A 19,137-nucleotide genomic window follows, 5' to 3' on the forward strand; every position below is an offset into this window, starting at 1 on the left:
TTTAAGCTGCAACCTCCAATCCAGCTTTGGTCCTAGGCTGACTTTATTTTTAGAAGTTTATTTATTTATTTTGAGAGAGAGAGAGAAAGGTGAGACAGGGAGGGGGAGAGGGAAAGGGAGAGGGAGGGGGCTCGTGTATGACTCCACGGTTAACTCACTGCGCTAAGAATGAAGCCACGCCCTCATGTGGAAGGGGCGTGGCTACCTTGCCAGGTGGATGGGCACCGGGGGCTGAGGCTGTGTGCACTGACCCACGCAGTGAGCAGTCCCTTGGCCCCCTCCCTGAGGGAGCCTATGCGGAGCAAAGTACGGGCTTTGGTGTCAGAGAGACCCGAGTGTGAATCCCGGCCGGGGTCGCTGAGTAGCTCTGTGAATGGGGGCAAGTGACCTCATCCCTCTGGGCCTCAGTTTCCTCACCTGTAAAGTTAAGGGTAGTCATGTCTGTCTGCTTGAGTTGTTGTAAATATCGACGTGCCTGGTGCTCAACAGAAGATTCCCTTTGCACCCGCCTCGCGTGTCCCCTCGTGGGCTGGCAGGGGGCCTGCTGGCTCTGGGAGAGTAACGGGGTTCGAACGCGGCGCTGTGGAAGGCAGGCCCTGAACATCAAAGTGCACCAGGCTTTCTGTTGGATGTCAGTACTCAGTCAAGTCCCCAGGAATGTTCTGGTCTATTAGCTTAGCCAAGGAAAACCGAGGGAGGCGCTGTGAAGGCTGTTGGAGTTCGGACCTTTAAAACAAGTTGCCCGAGGGCTTATCCCTGGGGCCGGGCTGGGGTGTCCTCAGCAGGCAGGATGATCAGCGCCCTCCTTCCCGTAGACTCTGAGTTTATTTGCTGCAAGGATATGGAATCTCCTTTTCCATCGCCCCCTTCCCTGCTTGACACATGGCTCTTCTTCTGAAAGGGGTAGGGGTGAGGCAGGATTCTGAAGCGGGGAAGTCCAGCTAGAGAGAGGATCCACTCGGCAGATGAAAAGACATTTTTCTCCCCCGCCGTTACGCTGCCCGCCCCAGACAACACACTCATTACGGTTATATCTCATTCAGCTCACCTAGAGAATAAAATTAGAAATCAAGTCAACTCCCCAGAGTCTTGTTATATCAATCTGACTTACACAAAACAGGCCAGACAGAGTGTGAGGTTTCCATAAAATTAGGCTGTGTCCCCAGGGGCTGCCTTGAAGCCCAACATTTCAGAAAACTGCCAGGCGCCCTTTTGCATAATTTATCAATTACACACAATTCAATTCATCGCAGGCAGGAGGCAGGAGGCAATGGCTTGGGACAGAAGGGGACCCCGGGAACAGCAGCATGCAGAGAGGAGAGGAAATCTGGATTCTAATCTCCTCTCCAACACCGACTGGATGAATCAACTTAGACAAATCCTTATTCTCACGGGACCCCGCTCTCCCCAGCCATGTAGACCAGGGGACCTACATGTTCTTTACGCAATTCTGGAGCCTTCCGGAGTGCTGAAACTCCGCGTTTGTGGAACCTGAGCACAGTGGGGGGTGGAGAAAGAGATGTTCAGAGCTAGGGGCCTGCCTGGCGGTGTCGGGGCGCTGAGTGGCCAAGGGTGGCCCGAGGGCTGCGGGTGCCCAGATGCCAGAGGTGGGCTTCTCGCTTGCCTAGTGACAGTCTCACTCCTAACGCCGCTCAGACTACCACGTTGACTTCACCTGTATTCTGGCTCACTGGATGCTCAAGTCTCCCTAGGGGAGGAGGCGAGGTTGCCATGGGCCATCCCGCTTCTCTGATGGATGTGGAAGCCGACACCCAGGGAGAGGGAGCGTGTTGACCAAGGCCACTGACCTCGAGTGCCATCGGTCCAGGGTCGTCTCCCTGCCTCCCCCACCCAATCCCTCCCTCTTCCGGGGCCCGCCGCCCCTGGAACATGCCGTGTTGTGGTTTTACTTTACAATTCTCCTTATAGTTGTCTTCCCACCGCCCTGAAGGCAGAGAGCAGGGCTATTTCTCTCGGTTTCCCAGGCATCGGTCAAGAGCCTGCCTCCATTATGGCTGCTCGGGTGGTGGTGTCGGAGGAAGGAAGAGATAAGCACGGAAGGGAAATGAAAGAGACAGCAGGGTAATGCTGTTTGCGAGTCCTGTCCAGTGCTCCCCGCTCCCGGGTCTGACAAGCCATCGACTTGCCTCGAGTGTCCGTGCCGTGACCGAAGGCCTGTCTCCAGGCTCAGGGACCCCATAACGGAGTCATCACGGAAGCAACAGGATGGCTCTCGCCAGCCTTCGCCCGGCCTCCTCGAAGGCCTGCACTTGGCCGCGGTGTACTCAGCAATAAGACTGTCGCAGGCAAGGGCTCCTGCCTTGAACTCGAAACTGATCGGACCTCCTGCGGGGGCGGTTGCTCTTAGCCTCGTGGAGAGACGGAGGCCTGAGGCTCAGGGAGGCCATGTGCCTAGTCATCGGTTCCCAGCTAAGGGGTCAGGGCGGGGGTGGGGGCGGGGGTGGGGGTGGGGGAGAGCTGGGGTTTGAACCGGCTTCCGGCAGAATCCAGTCTGCGCTTACTCTGTGAAGCCCTGATTCCACCCCATTGTCCTATAAGTGTCAAAGGGCCGTCCTACCCACAACCTGGGGGTAAAGGATGGGCCGGGCAGGGATCGGCAGCCCACGTGAAGGTTGAGATTTATGCTCAGAGCAGCCGAGGGACTCCCCCGAGGCCAACGCGGGTTGTGTCAGAGCTGGGACCCAACCACTGTAGGCGTGGGAGGGAGGTCAGCAGAATCAGTGGCCCGTTCACGGCGCAGAATCGGGCGGCTGTGGGGCCAGCGCTGTTACCCACACCCTCAGCTTCCGAGCCAGGTGCCCGATGCCCAACTGCTGGGTTTTGGTTCTGTTTGCACGAAAGGGCTGAAAACGCTCTGCGGCCCTCTCCCTCCTGGGGTGGCATTCCGCGCTCCAAAACGATCCCCGGAACGAGATTTCCTAACAGAGCAGGGGGCCCCGGGGCCACTGAGGCTGAACCGAAGGCAGTTTTGCTCTGCTGAAATACCAAATGATCTGCCTGGCAAATGGCAGCTCAAATAATGAAACCTAATACATCCTCATTATCTTTCTGGAGGAGGGCCACAGGGTTGGAGAGAGGAGGAAGTCATGGGGTGGGGGGTGGGGGGCGGATTCTATCTGTTGTCCCCAAACAGGAGCGTCGGAAAGGTCCCGGGTGGGCTGTGGGAGGCGCGAAGCTGGGGCACCCCTCAGCCTGTTGCCCAGATGCCTTCCTGAGCAGACGGGAGAAGTGCCCGCCAAGATGCTTTTGTTCCTGGGTCTCCCAGCGTGCAGGCAGGTTTCCGGGGCAGTGTAGGCGGCCCCGCTCAGCCAGGCTCCTTAAGCCTGCGTGTGCGGGAGCCAAAAGGCTGAACTATGCGGGGCAGTGCCAGCCCTGCATCGAGATGTCTTTGGGGGTAAATGTTCGCTGCTTTTGTCTGGAAGCAAAACCCGCAGCCACTGTTTTCTCCAGCCTCATGGAAATGAAAGCCAGGAAGCTGAGCAGTGGGTGATTATGGGGTTCAACTTGCTTATTAACAGCCCACAAAAGATTATCCTGGGGCTTCTAGGCAAAGCCTACAGAGGCTTGGAAGCAGGCTGCTTCCTGGCTCGGGGCACTGCTCTCTGAAAGCACAATCTTCTCCAGGCAAAGGGGCTCTGCCTGGCTGGCCTGGGGTGGCCCCCCGCTTCCCCCCCCCCACCCCCCAACCACAGGATGTTCCCAGGAGCCAAGGGGGCAAGGCCCTTTGTGAGCTGTGCCTGCAGGGGGGTAAAGGGATGAGTAGAGTCAGAAAACGTCTACCCTGTACAGAGTTCAGAGGTTTACCAATGTGTGCTTGGACAGGGGGATCATTTTTAAAAATTTTTTTTTTTAACATTCATTCATTTTTGAAAGGCAGAGAGAGACAGAGCGTGAAGGGGGGTGGGGCGGAGGGGCAGAGAGCGAGCGAGACACAGAAACAGAAGTAGGCTCCAGGCTCCGAGCTCTCAGCACAGAGCCCGACGCGGAGCTCGAACTCACGGACCGCGAGATGGTGACCCGAACGGAAGCCGGCCCCTTAACCGACTGTCCAGGTGCCCCATGGACAGGGGGATCATTGAGCTAAGTTGTTAGAAGAGTGTTGGGCAGGGGGCAACAAACAGTAGCCAAATCCTTTTGTTGTCTGTTTTTATAAATAAGGCTTTATGGGGCACAACCACACCTATCCATTTACAGGTTGCTTAGGGCGGCTGCTGTTCAAGCTACAACAGCAGAGCTGAGTCGTGCAGAGATCGGCTCACAAAGCCTAAAACGTTACCTGTTTGGTCCCCCACAGCCACAATTTGCCCACCCCTCGGTAGCAGAAAGAGTGTGAATTTCAGAGTTGACCAGATATGGGTTCTAATGCCACTTTTGCTCGCGCTCTGTATTACCTCGGCCATGTCGCTTTCCCTCTGAACCTCACTCGTTTCCATTTGTCAAATAGGGGCCGTCAGGTATTTAACGCGTGCTGGTTAATACCGTGTTCACCCTGCATCGGGCGCTGGAGTATGGATTGGAGTGCTTTGCCGGCGTTAACTCACTTCCTCGCGACGATGCTATGCGGTTGGTGCTGTGGTGAACATACCCATTCTGCAGAAGGGCAAGTGGAGACCTAGAAGGTGATAGGTGAGTCGCCCAGGATCGCACAGTGCAGGGATTCTGAACACAAGGCCATATGGCTCCGGAGCGGGTTCTGAACTGGCCACGATGAAGGCTAAGGAGTAGCGGATGAGCAGAACTGAGCCACAGGGGCTGGGATGCCGTAGGATCTCAGTACGTGTTAGCTCGCTCTGACAATCCTCCGGATTGCCTCGCTTCCCTCGTCTGTTCGGAATAAAGGTCCTGGCCCCTTTGCATGGCAGCTTCTCAGGCCGTCACGTCCCCTCCTGCTTTTTGCCAAAGCCCCGGATCACGAGTGCTGCTTTGGCTTCCTCCGCACGGCCTCCCGCTCCCTCCCACTGTTTAGTTAATAATAACATATCATGTTCTGTCTCAGATGCATATCAGTTGTGTGTAATTATTTATGGGGAACTAGACAGATGATTCCCTGCTTGGACCATTTTCCCAGGCAGCCGTACCTATCACTTAGCATCCCTCTCTCCCCTCGTCTAATAACACTGTCCACTTTAGATCCTGGGGCCTTGATTTATTAGGTAATTTGTTTCTTCTCTGTGGCTTGGGCCTGCCTGTCATCAATATAATAGAATGATGGAAGTGCAAGTTATAGACACCAGACATTAAAAACTAGGCAAATATTACCCATTTCAACTCCTTGTCCAGCCAAAGCCAATCCAAAGCAGTCCTCGGCCTCGGCTTGTCGGGAGAGAGGAAAAAGATTGCAGAGGGACACCCGGGGCCTGACTTCTCACAAAATGGCTCTTTGAAAATTGGGCTGGTTGCTCTTCTGGTAGATGCTTTTGGGGAAATGCCCAGGAGAACGAACACACACACGCACACACGCACACACACGCACACACGCACACACACCTGCCCGACACACATGCACACGAGTACACACATTCAGCAAAGGGATCGAAGCTCCTGTCCGAAGAGACTAAATGTGCCGAGGAGGCAAAAAGGACCGAACCAGGTGCCAGGGCGCCTGGCTTCCGGCCCCAGCTCTGCCACGCTAACCAAGTGACGGGGACGCGGGGGGAGAGTCACCTCGTCTCTCTGAGCCTGAACTGCCTCATTTGTCAGGCCGGGAGGTCGAGTCGACGGGCTCCAAATGGCCCTCTGGCCCTTAACGTGCTGCGATGTGGCCAAGGTTACACAGAACCTAAGAGGCAGGGTTGGAAATTGAACCTTTGCCGTTTGATTCCAAGAGTAGTGGAATCACGCTGTTTCCGCCGGTCACAGTCGTAATCAAAACGATCGGTCTGTTCGCCATCGAGAGCTGCGTCACAATCGCGGAAATCACATCATCATCAATCAATGATCTTTAATTGCCTCATCGAGGGACTCATCAGTGCCATTATCCCCGATGGCTTCTCACCGCCAACCCCAGCGTTGTGTTCATTTCACTGAACGTTTTCCGTGGGCCAGGTTTCACATGCAGGGTACTTTTGAATCCGCACCGCAATCTTAGCAAATAGGCCCCATTATAATTATCCTCATTGAATAGGGGAGGCGACTGAGGCTCCGAGTGGCGCATAATGGTAAATGCCAGACTCTGGATGTGAGCTCGGGCCTGCTGGGCTCCCAAACAAGCTTTCAGCCGCCATGCTCGGCATCATCAGCAGCATTGTCTCAAGTATCACCCTCGCCATTATCATTACCATCCGCCAGCAGCCGCACCAAATCACACAGCAGGCATCTTTTTTTCAGCTGTTCCCCAAATCGTGGCCGGAATCCACGTCATTGCTAAGGTTGACCTCGTCGGTATCAGAGGCAATCTCACCAATATCATTACGGCCACTTTCGTTTGAAGATCAACACCACCGTTAACCCTTAGCAATACTGTCGTTGGCAAGATCGTTGAAAGTCCATACCAGGCTCGTAAGTGTCATGACGACCGGTGTCCTAAGGCCACGTGTACCGGGGCCATCAACATTGGCAGTAGAGTCACCGCAAACGCCAACAGCACTATTCACGGCACTGGCATCGCTAGCAATGGTATGGCCATTGTCACCAATCCAGTCCATATCAACGTCATAATCAATGTTATAAAAAGCAGCAGCATCAGGGCCATCACTAATCTCCCCCCTTGGTATGGAATTACCAATGTTGCCGACTATGTGACCCACATCTTCAACAGTGTCATCGCCAATGTCCTCCTCAGTTCACTGTCTCTGGTGGTCTTATCGATGCAACCCAAACAAATGATCCACGTCTCCGGTTAAATGCCATCCCAGACACCGGTCTGCCCGCCATTGTTAGAACCACATATCAGGTTAGGTCTTTTCTCCCTGGCACCATTCAGATATTCCGCGGGAAATGGGAAAGGCATCATCACACTCAGATGCTGCCGGGGTCACCAGGAATCTGAAATTTCTCCATCTCCGGAGTTAGGTGATTCCTGTTTTAGAAATTTTAGGCCATTAAATCCCACCCATCCTTCGATGCCAAATCACTTACCGGTTCTCCAGCGGGGATCCGTCTCCTGCTTCGTTGCGCCTCTGTTGCACATTTTTTGAATCTCTGCGATAGATTTATGTGTAGAGTCCAAGCTTTTTGAATGTCTGTCTCCTTCCCTAGGATGTAAGTTCCTGAAGGTGGGGTTAGGTTTTTTTTTTTTCCCCATACTCCTTAGAAGTTTGCATAGAATGTTCCCGATACATATGTTTGGGGCCTTGAAGGGAATGGATGTCAGCTGGTCCGTAAGATCCCTGTGATGAAGTGTGAAGAACCGAGACCACCCTTGCTGGCCCCTCGGCCTGGAAACTTCTTTCCCGGCACCTTGAAGTCAAGTGCCCCTTCTCAAGAGGCTCTCCGTGACCACCCTCTGTGAAACAGAACCCCTCCAGTGGGCATTCTCTTCTCATCAAATCCACCCACTCAACACATATTTTTGGACTCTGTACAAGGTTTCTCACCTTCAGCACTATCAACATTGTGGAGCGGATCGTTCTATGTTGTGGGGTTGTGGGGTCAGGCTGTCCTGTGCCTTGTAAGATGTTCAGCAGCATCCCTAGCCTTTACTCACTAGATGCCATAGTGTCCCCCTTCCCTGTTGTGACAACTAATAATGTCTGCAGATATTATCATATGTCCCCTGGAGGCAAAATCAGCCCCAGCTGGGAAGCATGCTCATCCAAAAGGTTGAGTTACATCAGGGAATGAGACAGATGCCACCATTAGCACCTGTCTCCACTCGGCTCCCCCAATCTCCCAGCCTTCCTGGGAGGAGAGCAACAGTGAATAGAACAAGAAAGTTCCGTGTCTTTCTAGAAAGTGACAAATACTATGGGAAAAAAATGTAGCTGGTTAAGGGTGATCGTGGATGCCAGAAGGGGTTGCAGTTTTAAATAGGGTAGTCTGAACAAATAGCCCTATCAGAAAGGCTGTTTATATTTATTGTTATTTTTTGTTTAATCATGGCATATATCACAGCATGAAATTATATGAGGGTCTTGTTTGCTTGTTTATTGTCTGTCTTCTCTTCCAAAGAGTAAATTCTATGAGGGCAGAAAATATTTCTGTCTTGTTCAACACCACGTGTATCCAATGCCTAGAACAGCACCTGGCCCAGAATTGTAGTCGATAAACGGGTAGGTCATTGTTAGGCATTGGGCATATTGAGATAAATAGCCTGACTAGATGGCATTTCGTCCTATCCTTGATTTTTAGACATCCCCCTCACCTCCCCATTCCATCCACAGTCCCCTATACTAACTTATTTCATGGGCAATTTAGAAGTTCTGTCATCTATGTAGTTTACAGTCAGAGGCAATTTCAAATACCCAACTCTCTTGGTGGGCATTAGACTTCTTCTGATCGGGCCAATCTGACCACGAGGCATCTTGCTGGGGAAAATGCCCTCATCTTGATAAATCACTTCCCATTCTGACATCTCCTCTCCACCCAGTGTGGCCAGTTCTGCTCTGAGACGTCAGCTTAGTGGGGGGAAGGCTGCTGTGGAAGGGGAAGGCAGCCGGCTTCCCGTCACTGGAGGTATTCAAGGTGGACTCCACGAGCACTGCGGGATGCTGCGATGGGGACTGGAGCCCTGGATGGGTGTGCCCCGGGGTCCGTGATTCAACACTTAGGGAGCCCCAGAGTCACTGTAGAGCTTGTTAAACAGAGTGCTGGCCCCACCCTGGTCTCTTGACTCGGAGCCTAGAGATGATGCACGGCTAGGTGACACCCAGCGCTGCTGTTCCAGGGACCAGAGACTGAGTAGTTCTGCACTAACGTGCCTGACGGCTTCTCTCATACCCGAGGTTCTCCGATTCTCTGATGTCTCCTTTCCAGGCACAAAATGCAGCCAGCTGTCTGCTTCCTGCCCGTTCCTTGTCTCCTGTCAACCTTGAACTTGTCTTCTCCTACCACCTTCCGTGGTGCTACCTACCTGGGGTCTTAGACAGCTCACTCTTTCCCTGGTATCTCCTCACCCAGCCTTAGTCAGTAAGTGATTCTTTTCAGAGCCAAAGTCGCTAAAAGCCTCCCCCTGAAGGAGATGAGGCCAGGACACCCTGCTTCCAGGGAGGGTACAGTTTGCATGCAGAGACCATCGTATGGACTTCGAGCCCTAGGGAAGGACCGGAGATATTCTGTAGGGAACTGACAAGCACAGGAAGGGGGTGCTGGGCTTATTACAGAGAAGGCGCACCCTTTGGGGCCTTGGGCAATCACAGAGGGCTCAAGGTGGAGGCGTGATGTGAACTGAGCGCTGCGGGATCGAAACAAAGGGAACTATTCGGTCGAACCCCATGAAATTGCTGATACTCAAGCACCGTTGGCCTCCAAAACCCGACCTCTCGCCGTGGCTCAATCGAAGAGCATTATTTTCATTCCTCCTACGCGTGGTCCTCATTCTGCAGATGAGAAACTAAAGCCCGAGAGAGATTAAGCAGCTTGTCCGATGACCCAGAGTAAGAGGCAGACACCAGGGACCCAGACCGTTAGGACTCCGTGCCCTGGCTTTAAGGGTCTGTCTCCCTCAGTGGCTCTCGGGCTTTGGGGAAAGCGCCAGAAACACGTGGAGACCCCCACTCAGTAGTTGGGAGGGCAGAGGGGAAGAGGGTGGTGAGGCTCTATCTCAACCAAGCTCCCAGGGAGTACTGAGGCTGTGGGCCTGTGGTCCACACGTGGGGGTTTACTGGTTTAGGCAGGACAAGATGGGAGAGGGCATTCTCCAAGGAGTGAGAGAGAGTGGCAGGGTGAGCAGAGGCCTGGAGGAAGGAACGGGCCCGCGGTGTGCCCGCGACCGCAGGGATAACAGACTCAGGCTGGCGGGACAGAAGGAGTGACTGTGGGGGCCGTAGAGGAAAATACCCAGGCCGGTGAGGGTAGTGGGGCCAGGCTGCTTCCCTGCCTCCTGCCCCAGTCCCTCTCCCTCCCTCCTCGCCCCTTCCGAGGAGGCAGCATCCAGCACCGTCAACTCTCCCCCGCCCCGACGCCCGGCAGGGGCTCACCGAGGGGGTTGCAGCCTGGACCATTTCTCGCATGCCACTGATCCCTTCTGCCGCGTGTGATAAACCCTATTTTATAAGGGAGACATGAATGGCTGTAATCAGATACAGTGTTTGCTGTGCCGAACAAAATGAGCAAAAGAAAAAATATGCAGCCAGGCTATAATTATGGGTGTAATATTTCAGCCCATTAGCAAAAAATATCTCAGAAACCTGCCGCCCCGCCTTCTCAGCTAAAAAATTGGATGCTAAGCTGGTGAAGGCAAACAGAGAGAGCAGAGCACTGGAGCAGAGGCCTAATTAATTGCATATACAATTTTTTTTTTTTTTCTTTTCTGCTGGCAGTGGGTTCTGACAATTCTGGGTCTTTTGCGGCACTAGAGAAGAGAGAGGGATTGTCCTTCCCCAGCAGGGCTGCTCTAAGGGCTTCTAGGCACTGGTCACTCTTCCTTGCCTGGCCTGGCCTGCCACTTAGCAAGCATTTGGTACATTTAGGGGGTTGGTACAGTAATAGCTACCTTGTGTCGCTTGCTGTGTGCCAGGCGCAGTGATAAACTCGCCGATTTTATCTCATTTCTCCCTTCGGGAACAGTCTGAAGGGGTGTGACGGGTTTTCTTGACGACCTTCGGGTCCCTGCCTATTGCTTAGACAGACCTGGCCTACTTCTCTCTCCTACCATTCGCGGGCTGCTTCTTCCTAGAAGATTTTTTTTTCCCCCAGGATGCCCCCTCAACCCATCCAACCCTTAAATCGGCCCCTCTCCCATCCGTGATCGCGTGCAGTGTTCAGATGTTTGTCCTAGGTCCTCAGCAGTGGGGCTCTCGGTCCCTTGGCTGAGTTACTGCAGGACAGTGACTCTGAATTACCCATCTGTGAATTCCTCGGGCCCAATACAGGAGTCAGCGCCCCCGCAAGCTCGCAGGAAATACACAGGCGATAAATTATTTAATGAATTAATTGCGTGGAGGCTTTTGGTCCTCTTCTGTAGATGTAGCACCCTGTCTCCAAGCCATTCCTTGTCCCTAGGATCTGTAGAAGACTGGGGCATGTCCGTGGTCCAGCAGCTGCCATCCTGTGCTCTGGAATTCAGCACTGTCTGGGCAGTTCTAATAATTAGATACGTACTTTTGTTCCTGAGACTTCTACTTACCTGCCTGTTGCCTCAGGCTAACCAAGCTCTGGACGGGTGTGATCAGTTCCTGTGTATATACTCATCCATTAAGTCATTCATTCACTCTTGTAGTCATCTACCCATCCAACCCTATCCATTCAGCTAGCCCCACCCCTTCATCTAATACCACTTACCCATCCGTCCATGCACCCCTCCATCCACCCCTCCCATTCCGCCATCCACCTATCCATTCACCCATCCATCCAACCCCCTATCTGTCAATCCATTCACCCATCCATCCAACCCCCTATCTGTCAATCCATTCACCCATCCATCCAACCCCCTATCTGTCAATCCATTCACCCATCCATCCAACCCCCTATCTGTCAATCCATTCACCCATCCATCCAACCCCCTATCTGTCAATCCATTCACCCATCCATCCAACCCCCTATCTGTCAATCCATTCACCCATCCATCCAACCCCCTATCTGTCAATCCATTCACCCATCCATCCAACCCCCTATCTGTCAATCCATTCACCCATCCATCCAACCCCCTATCTGTCAATCCATTCACCCATCCATCCAACCCCCTATCTGTCAATCCATTCACCCATCCATCCAACCCCCTATCTGTCAATCCATTCACCCATCCATCCAACCCCCTATCTGTCAATCCATTCACCCATCCATCCAACCCCCTATCTGTCAATCCATTCACCCATCCATCCAACCCCCTATCTGTCAATCCATTCACCCATCCATCCAACCCCCTATCTGTCAATCCATTCACCTATCCAAAAGAAGTTCCCATGAAGGCTGTCTAGTGGGGGGGATTCAGATATATTAAGACGGTGTGATCTGTGCCTAAGGGGAGGAAGGTATAGGGTACTATGGGCTCATAGGCGGGACACCTGACCCAGCCACGCTTCCCAGGGCACCAAAACTGGGATCTTCCAGGCCGATAGTGAAGAGAAGAGAGGAATGGGGTAGACTGTCCCAGGCAGGAAGCAGATACGATACAATACCAAGGTAAAGATGAGTGAGTGTGTGGAAGGTTCAAAGGAATAAAGGACGTTCTACCTAGTCGATCTCACGTGAGGGGAGGGGGTGTGGGGTAAAGCTGGAGGGGATGGCCGGGGTCAGATCACTCAGGCCTGGCTTGTCCAGTAGAGGAGAAGAATCAGGAACTGGGAGCAGTGAGGAGCCTTCAAGGGGCCTGTAAGCGGGGCAAAGTCACGATCAGATTCGCATCTTTTAAAAGGTCACTCTGGGAAACAGAGATTGGAGGAAAGAAGGCCAGGAGGGCGACCGGGGTTGGGGAGGTGGAGGGACCATTTGCCGGACAGCAGGTGCCATGTGACCCTGATGGAGGCAGGGGCTGCTCTAGTAGCATGGGGAAGACGTGGGGTTTGGGGCTTGGAGGAGAGAGATTTAGAAATTGATTAGAATTGGGATTGACTAGAGGCAGAAGCAGAAAGAGTGAGGGGTCAAGGGTGACTGCCAGTTTCTGGTCTGTCCAGTGGGGTAGACGGATGTGACATTGACTGAGTCCTGGAGGGAGAGCCGGTGGGCGTGGGGCATAGAGCCTGGAGAAGGGAAAGACAGCGTGCTGAGTGGGGAGCAGGTGGGCTTGAGATGTCTGTGGGGGGTTTCAGACGATGATTGGATATCCAGGTCTGAAGCCCCAGATAGAGGCAAGAGCTGGGAATAAAAATGTAGGACTCACCAGGCTAGGAATGGCTACCAACTCATCAGGGTAGATGGGATGGCCCAGGGAGGGTGTGTGGACTCAGGAGGGGAGGGTCCCTGTCTCCTGACAGATGCCCTATCGCCGACTGCCTACCTGGATGGTGGGCAAACCCTTTCTTAGACTGCAGTCCCTACATGGACCACATTTCCAGGCTGATGCCACTCTCTGCGGCCAAGCACGTTGGGTACGTGTCCTGTCTACCCTTGGTGTTCCTCCTGCTGTTCCCTCTCACCCCCAGAATCCACTGGGCAGCAGTTGTGTGGGTAAAGCCTGGATGTGTTTCTCTGCGTCCGCCATGGGACCGCCTCTCCATCTGGAGAGCTCGTTCATCTAGAGGAAGGAACAGAGATGATTCTTTGCAATGTGGCTTCTCACCAGAGGAGAAGGGAGGGGGACTAGCACCGCTCTAGTATTGAAAGCTCAGGGGTCAGCCTCCCTCTGCCACTGCTTTTAGAAACATCTTTAATTATTAAACCACTCCGTGTGCATTATAAAAAAGATGTGCAGCCCAGAACAATAACGAAACAAATGAGAGGCCCTCTATCCCTCATCCTGTCGGTCCCAGTACCCCACTCCTTAGTGACAATTATTTTTCCAGGTTTCATAAACACGCACACACACACACACACAGACACACAGACATTGTTCACTCTTAGCAATTGATTTGCACTGACAGTGAGGCTCTCGCGTTCTCTCTGCCCCTCCCCCGCACACGCACACACACACACACACACACACACACACACACACACTCTCTCTCTCTCTCTCTCTCCAAATAAATAAACTTAAAAAAATAAAAAATTAAAAAAATTTAAAAATAAAAATGTTTAAAAAAAGAAAGAAATCCCAAATCTGTCAGCATCTTAAAATCTCTAAAATCTCATGATCTAGAGATAATGATTAACATTGAGGAAAAACATATAAAATTTACTTTTACTAGACAATAATGGAAGAGGAAACTAAAGTCAGAGAAAAAGAATTGGGGAACTCCAAGTGAATTTTTCTTCAAAATAAGAGATTTGGGTCCTTATACAATTTCCCTCTCTCTCTCTCTCTCTCTCTGTTTTTGTTTTTTTTGTTTTTGTTTTTTTCTCTTACTTTAGAGGAATTGAGAGGTTGGAGTTCCTCTTTTATTTTTTTAATGTTTATTTCTGAAGGAGAGAGAGAGACAGAGCGTGAGTAGGGGAGGGGCAGAGAGAGACGGAGACACAGAATCCGAAGCAGGCTCCAGGCTCTGAGCTGTCAGCACAGCGCCAGACACGGGGCTTGAACTCACGAGCCGTGAGATCATGACCTGAGCCGACGTTGCACACCTACCAACAGAGCCACCCAAATACCCCTGTTTGTTTGTTTTTTTTAATGTTTATTTCATTTTGAGAGAGAAAGAGTTGGGGATGGGCAGAGAGAGAAACAGAATCCCAAGCAGGCTCCGCGCTGTCAGCACAGAGCCCGATGTGGGGCTCGAACTCATGAACGGTGAAATCACGACCTGAGCGGAAATCAAGACTTAACTGACTGAGCCACCCAGGTGCCCTGGAGTTGTGATGTTTTGTTTTAACTCTGTGCTTCTTCATGGTTGTTAGTTTAGGCAGAGCTTGGTCATTTCTCTTATAACAATCAGAAGGCACAACTTCTCTCTCAACAAACAGATGGCCCTAATCCATGTATACATTTTTAAATTAAAAACATTAAAAAAGAGCTAGACCTACTGTTAGTGTAATTAGTCACAGCAGTCACTGAGTTCTCTCGTTACTTTCAAAAAAACAAAGATATCACGAGGAGCTAATGATCACTTGTTCCTAACACAAACCCAAGCAGGCTGCGTGCGCGTTCAAAGCCTTCCGTGATTCTCCGCTTCTTCCCACATTCGCTGGCCGATGCAGGTTGCCTTCATGTGGGCTCACAAAGCACGATTTCCTACCCTCGATTTGTGGCTGCGGAATCATGCCACGGCTTAGCTCACTTTGTATCTGGACCATGACCTTCATTACAGTTCACTGTTTTTTCCCGGAGTCTCTACCTCGCTTTTCCTTGTTGCTCAGAAGAGTCACCTGCCTTCATTCCATGGCCGCTCTGAGCGTTCCAGCTTCTTACAAAATTGGGCAATGCTGTTTTCTTCTTGAGGTGATTCTTCATGGAGTTGTCTGAGAACTTGTTCCAATTGGGCTAATTGCTTTTTAGGCCAGGGGCAGAGCTGTCTTACTGGTACGTCTTTTCATTGATCTCCGGGGTTAATAATTCTTCCTCTCCTTCTTCTTCCTTCTTCTTCCTTCTTCTTCTTCTTCTTCTTCTTCTTTCTTCTTCTTCTTCTTCTTTCTTCTTCTTCTTCTTTCTTCTTTTTCTTCTTCTTCTTTCTTCTTCTTCTTCTTCTTCTTCTTCTTCTTCTTTCTTCTTCTTTCTTCTTTCTTCTTCTTCTTCTTCTTTCTTCTTCTTCTTCTTTCTTCTTCTTCTTCTTCTTCTTCTTCTTCTTCTTCTTCTTTCTTCTTCTTTCTTCTTTTTCTTCTTCTTTCTTCTTCTTCTTTCTTCTTTTTCTTCTTCTTCTTCTTCTTTGTTTCAAGATTTTATTTCAATTCTGGTTAGTTAATATTGTAATATTAGCTTCAGGAGTAGAGTTTAGCGATCCATCACTTTCATATAACATCCAGTGCTCATCACAACAAGTGCCCTCCTTAATGTCCATCGCCCATCACCCATCTAGCCCATCCCCCACCCACCTCCCTCCATCAACCCTGTTTGTTCTCTATAGTTAACGGTCTCTTATGGTTTGCCTCCCCCCTGCCTCTCTTCTTTTCCTTCCATCCCCTAGTTCCATCTGTTTTCTTAAGTCCCAAATATGAGTGAACATGTATGGAGTTTGTCTCTCTCTGACTGATTTATTTCACTTAGCATGATACTCTCTAGCTCCATCCATGTTGTCGCAAATGGCAAGATTTCATTCTTTTTTATGGCTGAGTAATATTCCATTGCATATATCTACTGCAACTTCTTGACCCCCTCAGCGGTCAATGGACACTTGGGCTATTTCCATAGTTTGGCTATCGTTGATAATGGCGCTATCAACATCAGGGTGCATGTGCCCCTTCGAATCCTGGGTGAGTTCTATGATTTCTTGAACCCGTTGTCTTCTTTCTTGGATTCAATTTTCATTTTGTCAGAGTAAAATCTCAAAATTCGCGCCCCCCCAGAAAGTGTGCATTCCAGAGGTGGGGGTGTGGTGGGAATCTGCACTCTCGAGTACTTAAAAATATCTATACCGTGCGCTCTCACTCGAACAAGAGAGTCCGAGAGATTTCTCCTCAGAACGCTGTGGACATTGTTCTGTTGCTTTCTAGAAAGTTCCATCACATGTGCAACATCTAATGCCAGACTGATTGCTGTCTCCTGTGAGATACCCTAAGGTGTTTTTTTTTTTTTTCCCTTAAGATGTTTTAAGATATCCTCTTAATCATTGGACCTCAGAAACGTCCCCCTTTTGTTGTGAAACTTGCCTCTCTTTTCCATTGCACGTGGTCTATAGTTGGTGAAAATAGTGGTGGACAGCTGCTTTTTCACCTGGCCTGCTTCCCTTCCCCATGGGAACTGCCACTAACTCGCTCACTCCTAGGACTTTGGCGGTGCTGTTAATGAGGGGGCGCTTCATTCCTGCCCCAGGGGATCCCATCAGAGCATCCCATCTCTCCAGCCAGGGGATTGGGTCAGGGCTGGACATGTGACCCACGCCGGGCCAATCAGAGAACATGTTAGAGACCTATTTGGATGTGGGCAGAGAGGGGAGGACGCCCAGTTCTGTGGATTTGGTGCCAGGATGAGTGAGGCTGGGACCTCTTGAGTTCTCAGCTGCTACACTAAGAGCGGCAGCCTGGGAATGGACCCACTTGGGGCGCAGGAGAGGAGGGTAGAAGCAGCGAGGAGGGTGGAGAGGGAGAGAAAGACGACCCATTTTGAGTTGTGGTGTCCAAATGTAAACAAGAGAAGCTTGATGAGATTACTGATCCCTTTCACTGCCGGAGTCCCTGTCTTGCGTCCGCTAAGGGGAATTTTCTCCTACTATTTGATCATTCCTTCCCTTTTATGGCTTCCCTTCTGTCCTGAAATTCCTATTAGTTGGGTATCGGCTTTCTGCGATCTCGTCTCTGCCTCCTTTTTACCTTTCCTTATTTTGAAAATCACTTTGACGTTTTAATCTACATTCTGAGACATTTCCTAGGCTTTATTGTCTCCATCTCGGATTTGGTCTTCTATTCTATTATTCAGCCCTTTGTTAGCTCTTCATTTCAGCCAATGTATTTTTCATCTTAAGAACTGTTTTATTCTTTGTTTGTTTCTTGTCTTCCCCCCATAGCAAGCTGCTTTTGTTTTATGAATGCAGCATCCTCCCAATGAATCAGCAGGAGTGTTTTTCTCTCTGCTGCATCATCTCTGTTTTTCCTTTTCGGCTGCTTTGTTCATCTTGATCCCTTTTTTTTTTTTTTTTTTTTTAAATGTGGTTTGTTTTCCTCAAAGCTCCATAATCCTCAGTTATCCATTAAAGATGCGTGAATTGGGGCGCCTGGGTGGCTCAGTCGGTTGGACGCCCGACTTTGGCTCAGGTCATGATCTCACGGGCTGTGAGTTCGAGCCCCGCGTCGGGCTCTGTGCTGACAGCTCAGAACCCGGAGCCTGCTTCAGATTCTGTGTTTCCCTTCCTCTCTGCTCCTTCCCGGCTCACGCTCTGTCTCTCTCTCTCTCAAAAATAAACAAACATTAAAAGTATATATAATATATATAAAAGATGCATGAGTAAACAGCCAGGTTCACCAGTACTGGCTGGGATGGGATGTTCCCCTGCATGGTTGTAGAACAGGCGTCTCTCTTGGATGAGCCAGGGTCCTGGAAGTGTCTGGGTGAGACTTGTTACAACAGGGAGCAGAAATGCAGGCTCACGACCTGTCACCATGCTGAAGGAATGAAGGCTTCCCTCTGAGTGTGGTGAGCCTCCATTACAGGGTTTTGATCTATGAGATCCCCCCAAACTGTTAACTTCTTTAAAACTGTAATTCAGGGGCGCCTGGGTGGCGCAGTCGGTTAAGCGTCCGACTTCAGCCAGGTCACCATCTCATGGTCCGTGAGTTCGAGCCCCGCGTCAGGCTCTGGGCTGATGGCTCGGAGCCTGGAGCCTGTTTCCGATTCTGTGTCTCCCTCGCTCTCTGCCCCTCCCCCGTTCATGCTCTGTCTCTCTCTGTCCCAAAAATAAATAAAAACGTTGAAAAAAAAAATTTTTAAACTGTAATTCAGCGTAATGAGACTGATGAGAAAAAAATATGGTTAGGGACAAGCTACTCACAATTCTTTCACTATCAGAAGCATTAATAAAAATAGCACTGATAAAAATGCTGGTGTGTTAAAAGATGCGTGTTAGATTTCTAATCGACAAAAAAAATAGTACGGTGAATCCAGGGCTTTCTTTACCTGTTTTAAAAAAAAAATAGAGTTGCTTAATAGAGGTGTGGAATAGGGCGTAGGCTACTGGGTTACGAAAACGAGGGCAAAACGCACAGGGAAGGGGGCGTGCCTTGTAATAAGCCCTCCCAAGATGAGGCAAGTGGCCCCGAGAGGCACCGGGGGTGCCTGGGGAGCGTGCAGGGAAAATTGTGTAGAAGCCAATGCAGCTTCCGCGTTGTATTGACGCGCGCCTACGTGTCAGTCACGTAAGAGGCCAGTGCGGGTGGTGGAGACCCACTTTGTACCAGAACAGATCCCGTTGTGTCTCTGTGGAGTCGTCGTCTCCCCCCCCTCCCCGCTCTCTGTTGAGGACGTCAGTCAGGAAGGACAAGTCTACAGAAATGCCAGCAGAACCCCCATTTGATTTTGAGAGTTGTTCTCAGGACGTCTTCCTGGGGTTGAATGCCAAGGCCACCTGTTCTGTATATTCAAAGAGAGGCTGGGACACCTGGCCCAGCTGTGCTTCAAGGGGTTTTAATTGCCCCAAGGCCCCCTCACTTTCGGTAGAGCTTCTCGGAGGCTGTAGTTTCAGTGAAAGGCTCTCCTAGGTCTATGCTGACCTGTGGTTTCCTTGTTCCGGCTTCTCAATCAGTCGGATACCACATTCCTGCTACCTTTCTCTGCATTTCTGGATCACAGGTAGCATCCTTGCCTACATCCTACTGTGGATTTACTCTTCTGCTTGTGGCTTTTTT

At 50.9% G+C, this 19,137-nt stretch overlaps 1 long non-coding RNA gene across 1 annotated transcript; it reads left to right on the forward strand.

Moving 5' to 3' along the window:
• The first annotated feature begins 2,076 nt into the window (after positions 1-2,076).
• LOC147580309 (uncharacterized) lies at positions 2,077-5,022 on the forward strand. Its single transcript, XR_015251917.1, has 2 exons — positions 2,077-2,306; positions 4,466-5,022. It is a non-coding gene; the product is annotated as an uncharacterized LOC147580309 (long non-coding RNA).
• Positions 5,023-19,137: the final 14,115 nt, after the last annotated feature.

The sequence above is a fragment of the Puma concolor genome, chromosome B3 (assembly GCF_028749965.1).
Source record: "Puma concolor isolate L17-30 chromosome B3, mPumCon1.1.hap2, whole genome shotgun sequence".
NCBI lineage: Eukaryota > Metazoa > Chordata > Mammalia > Carnivora > Felidae > Puma > Puma concolor.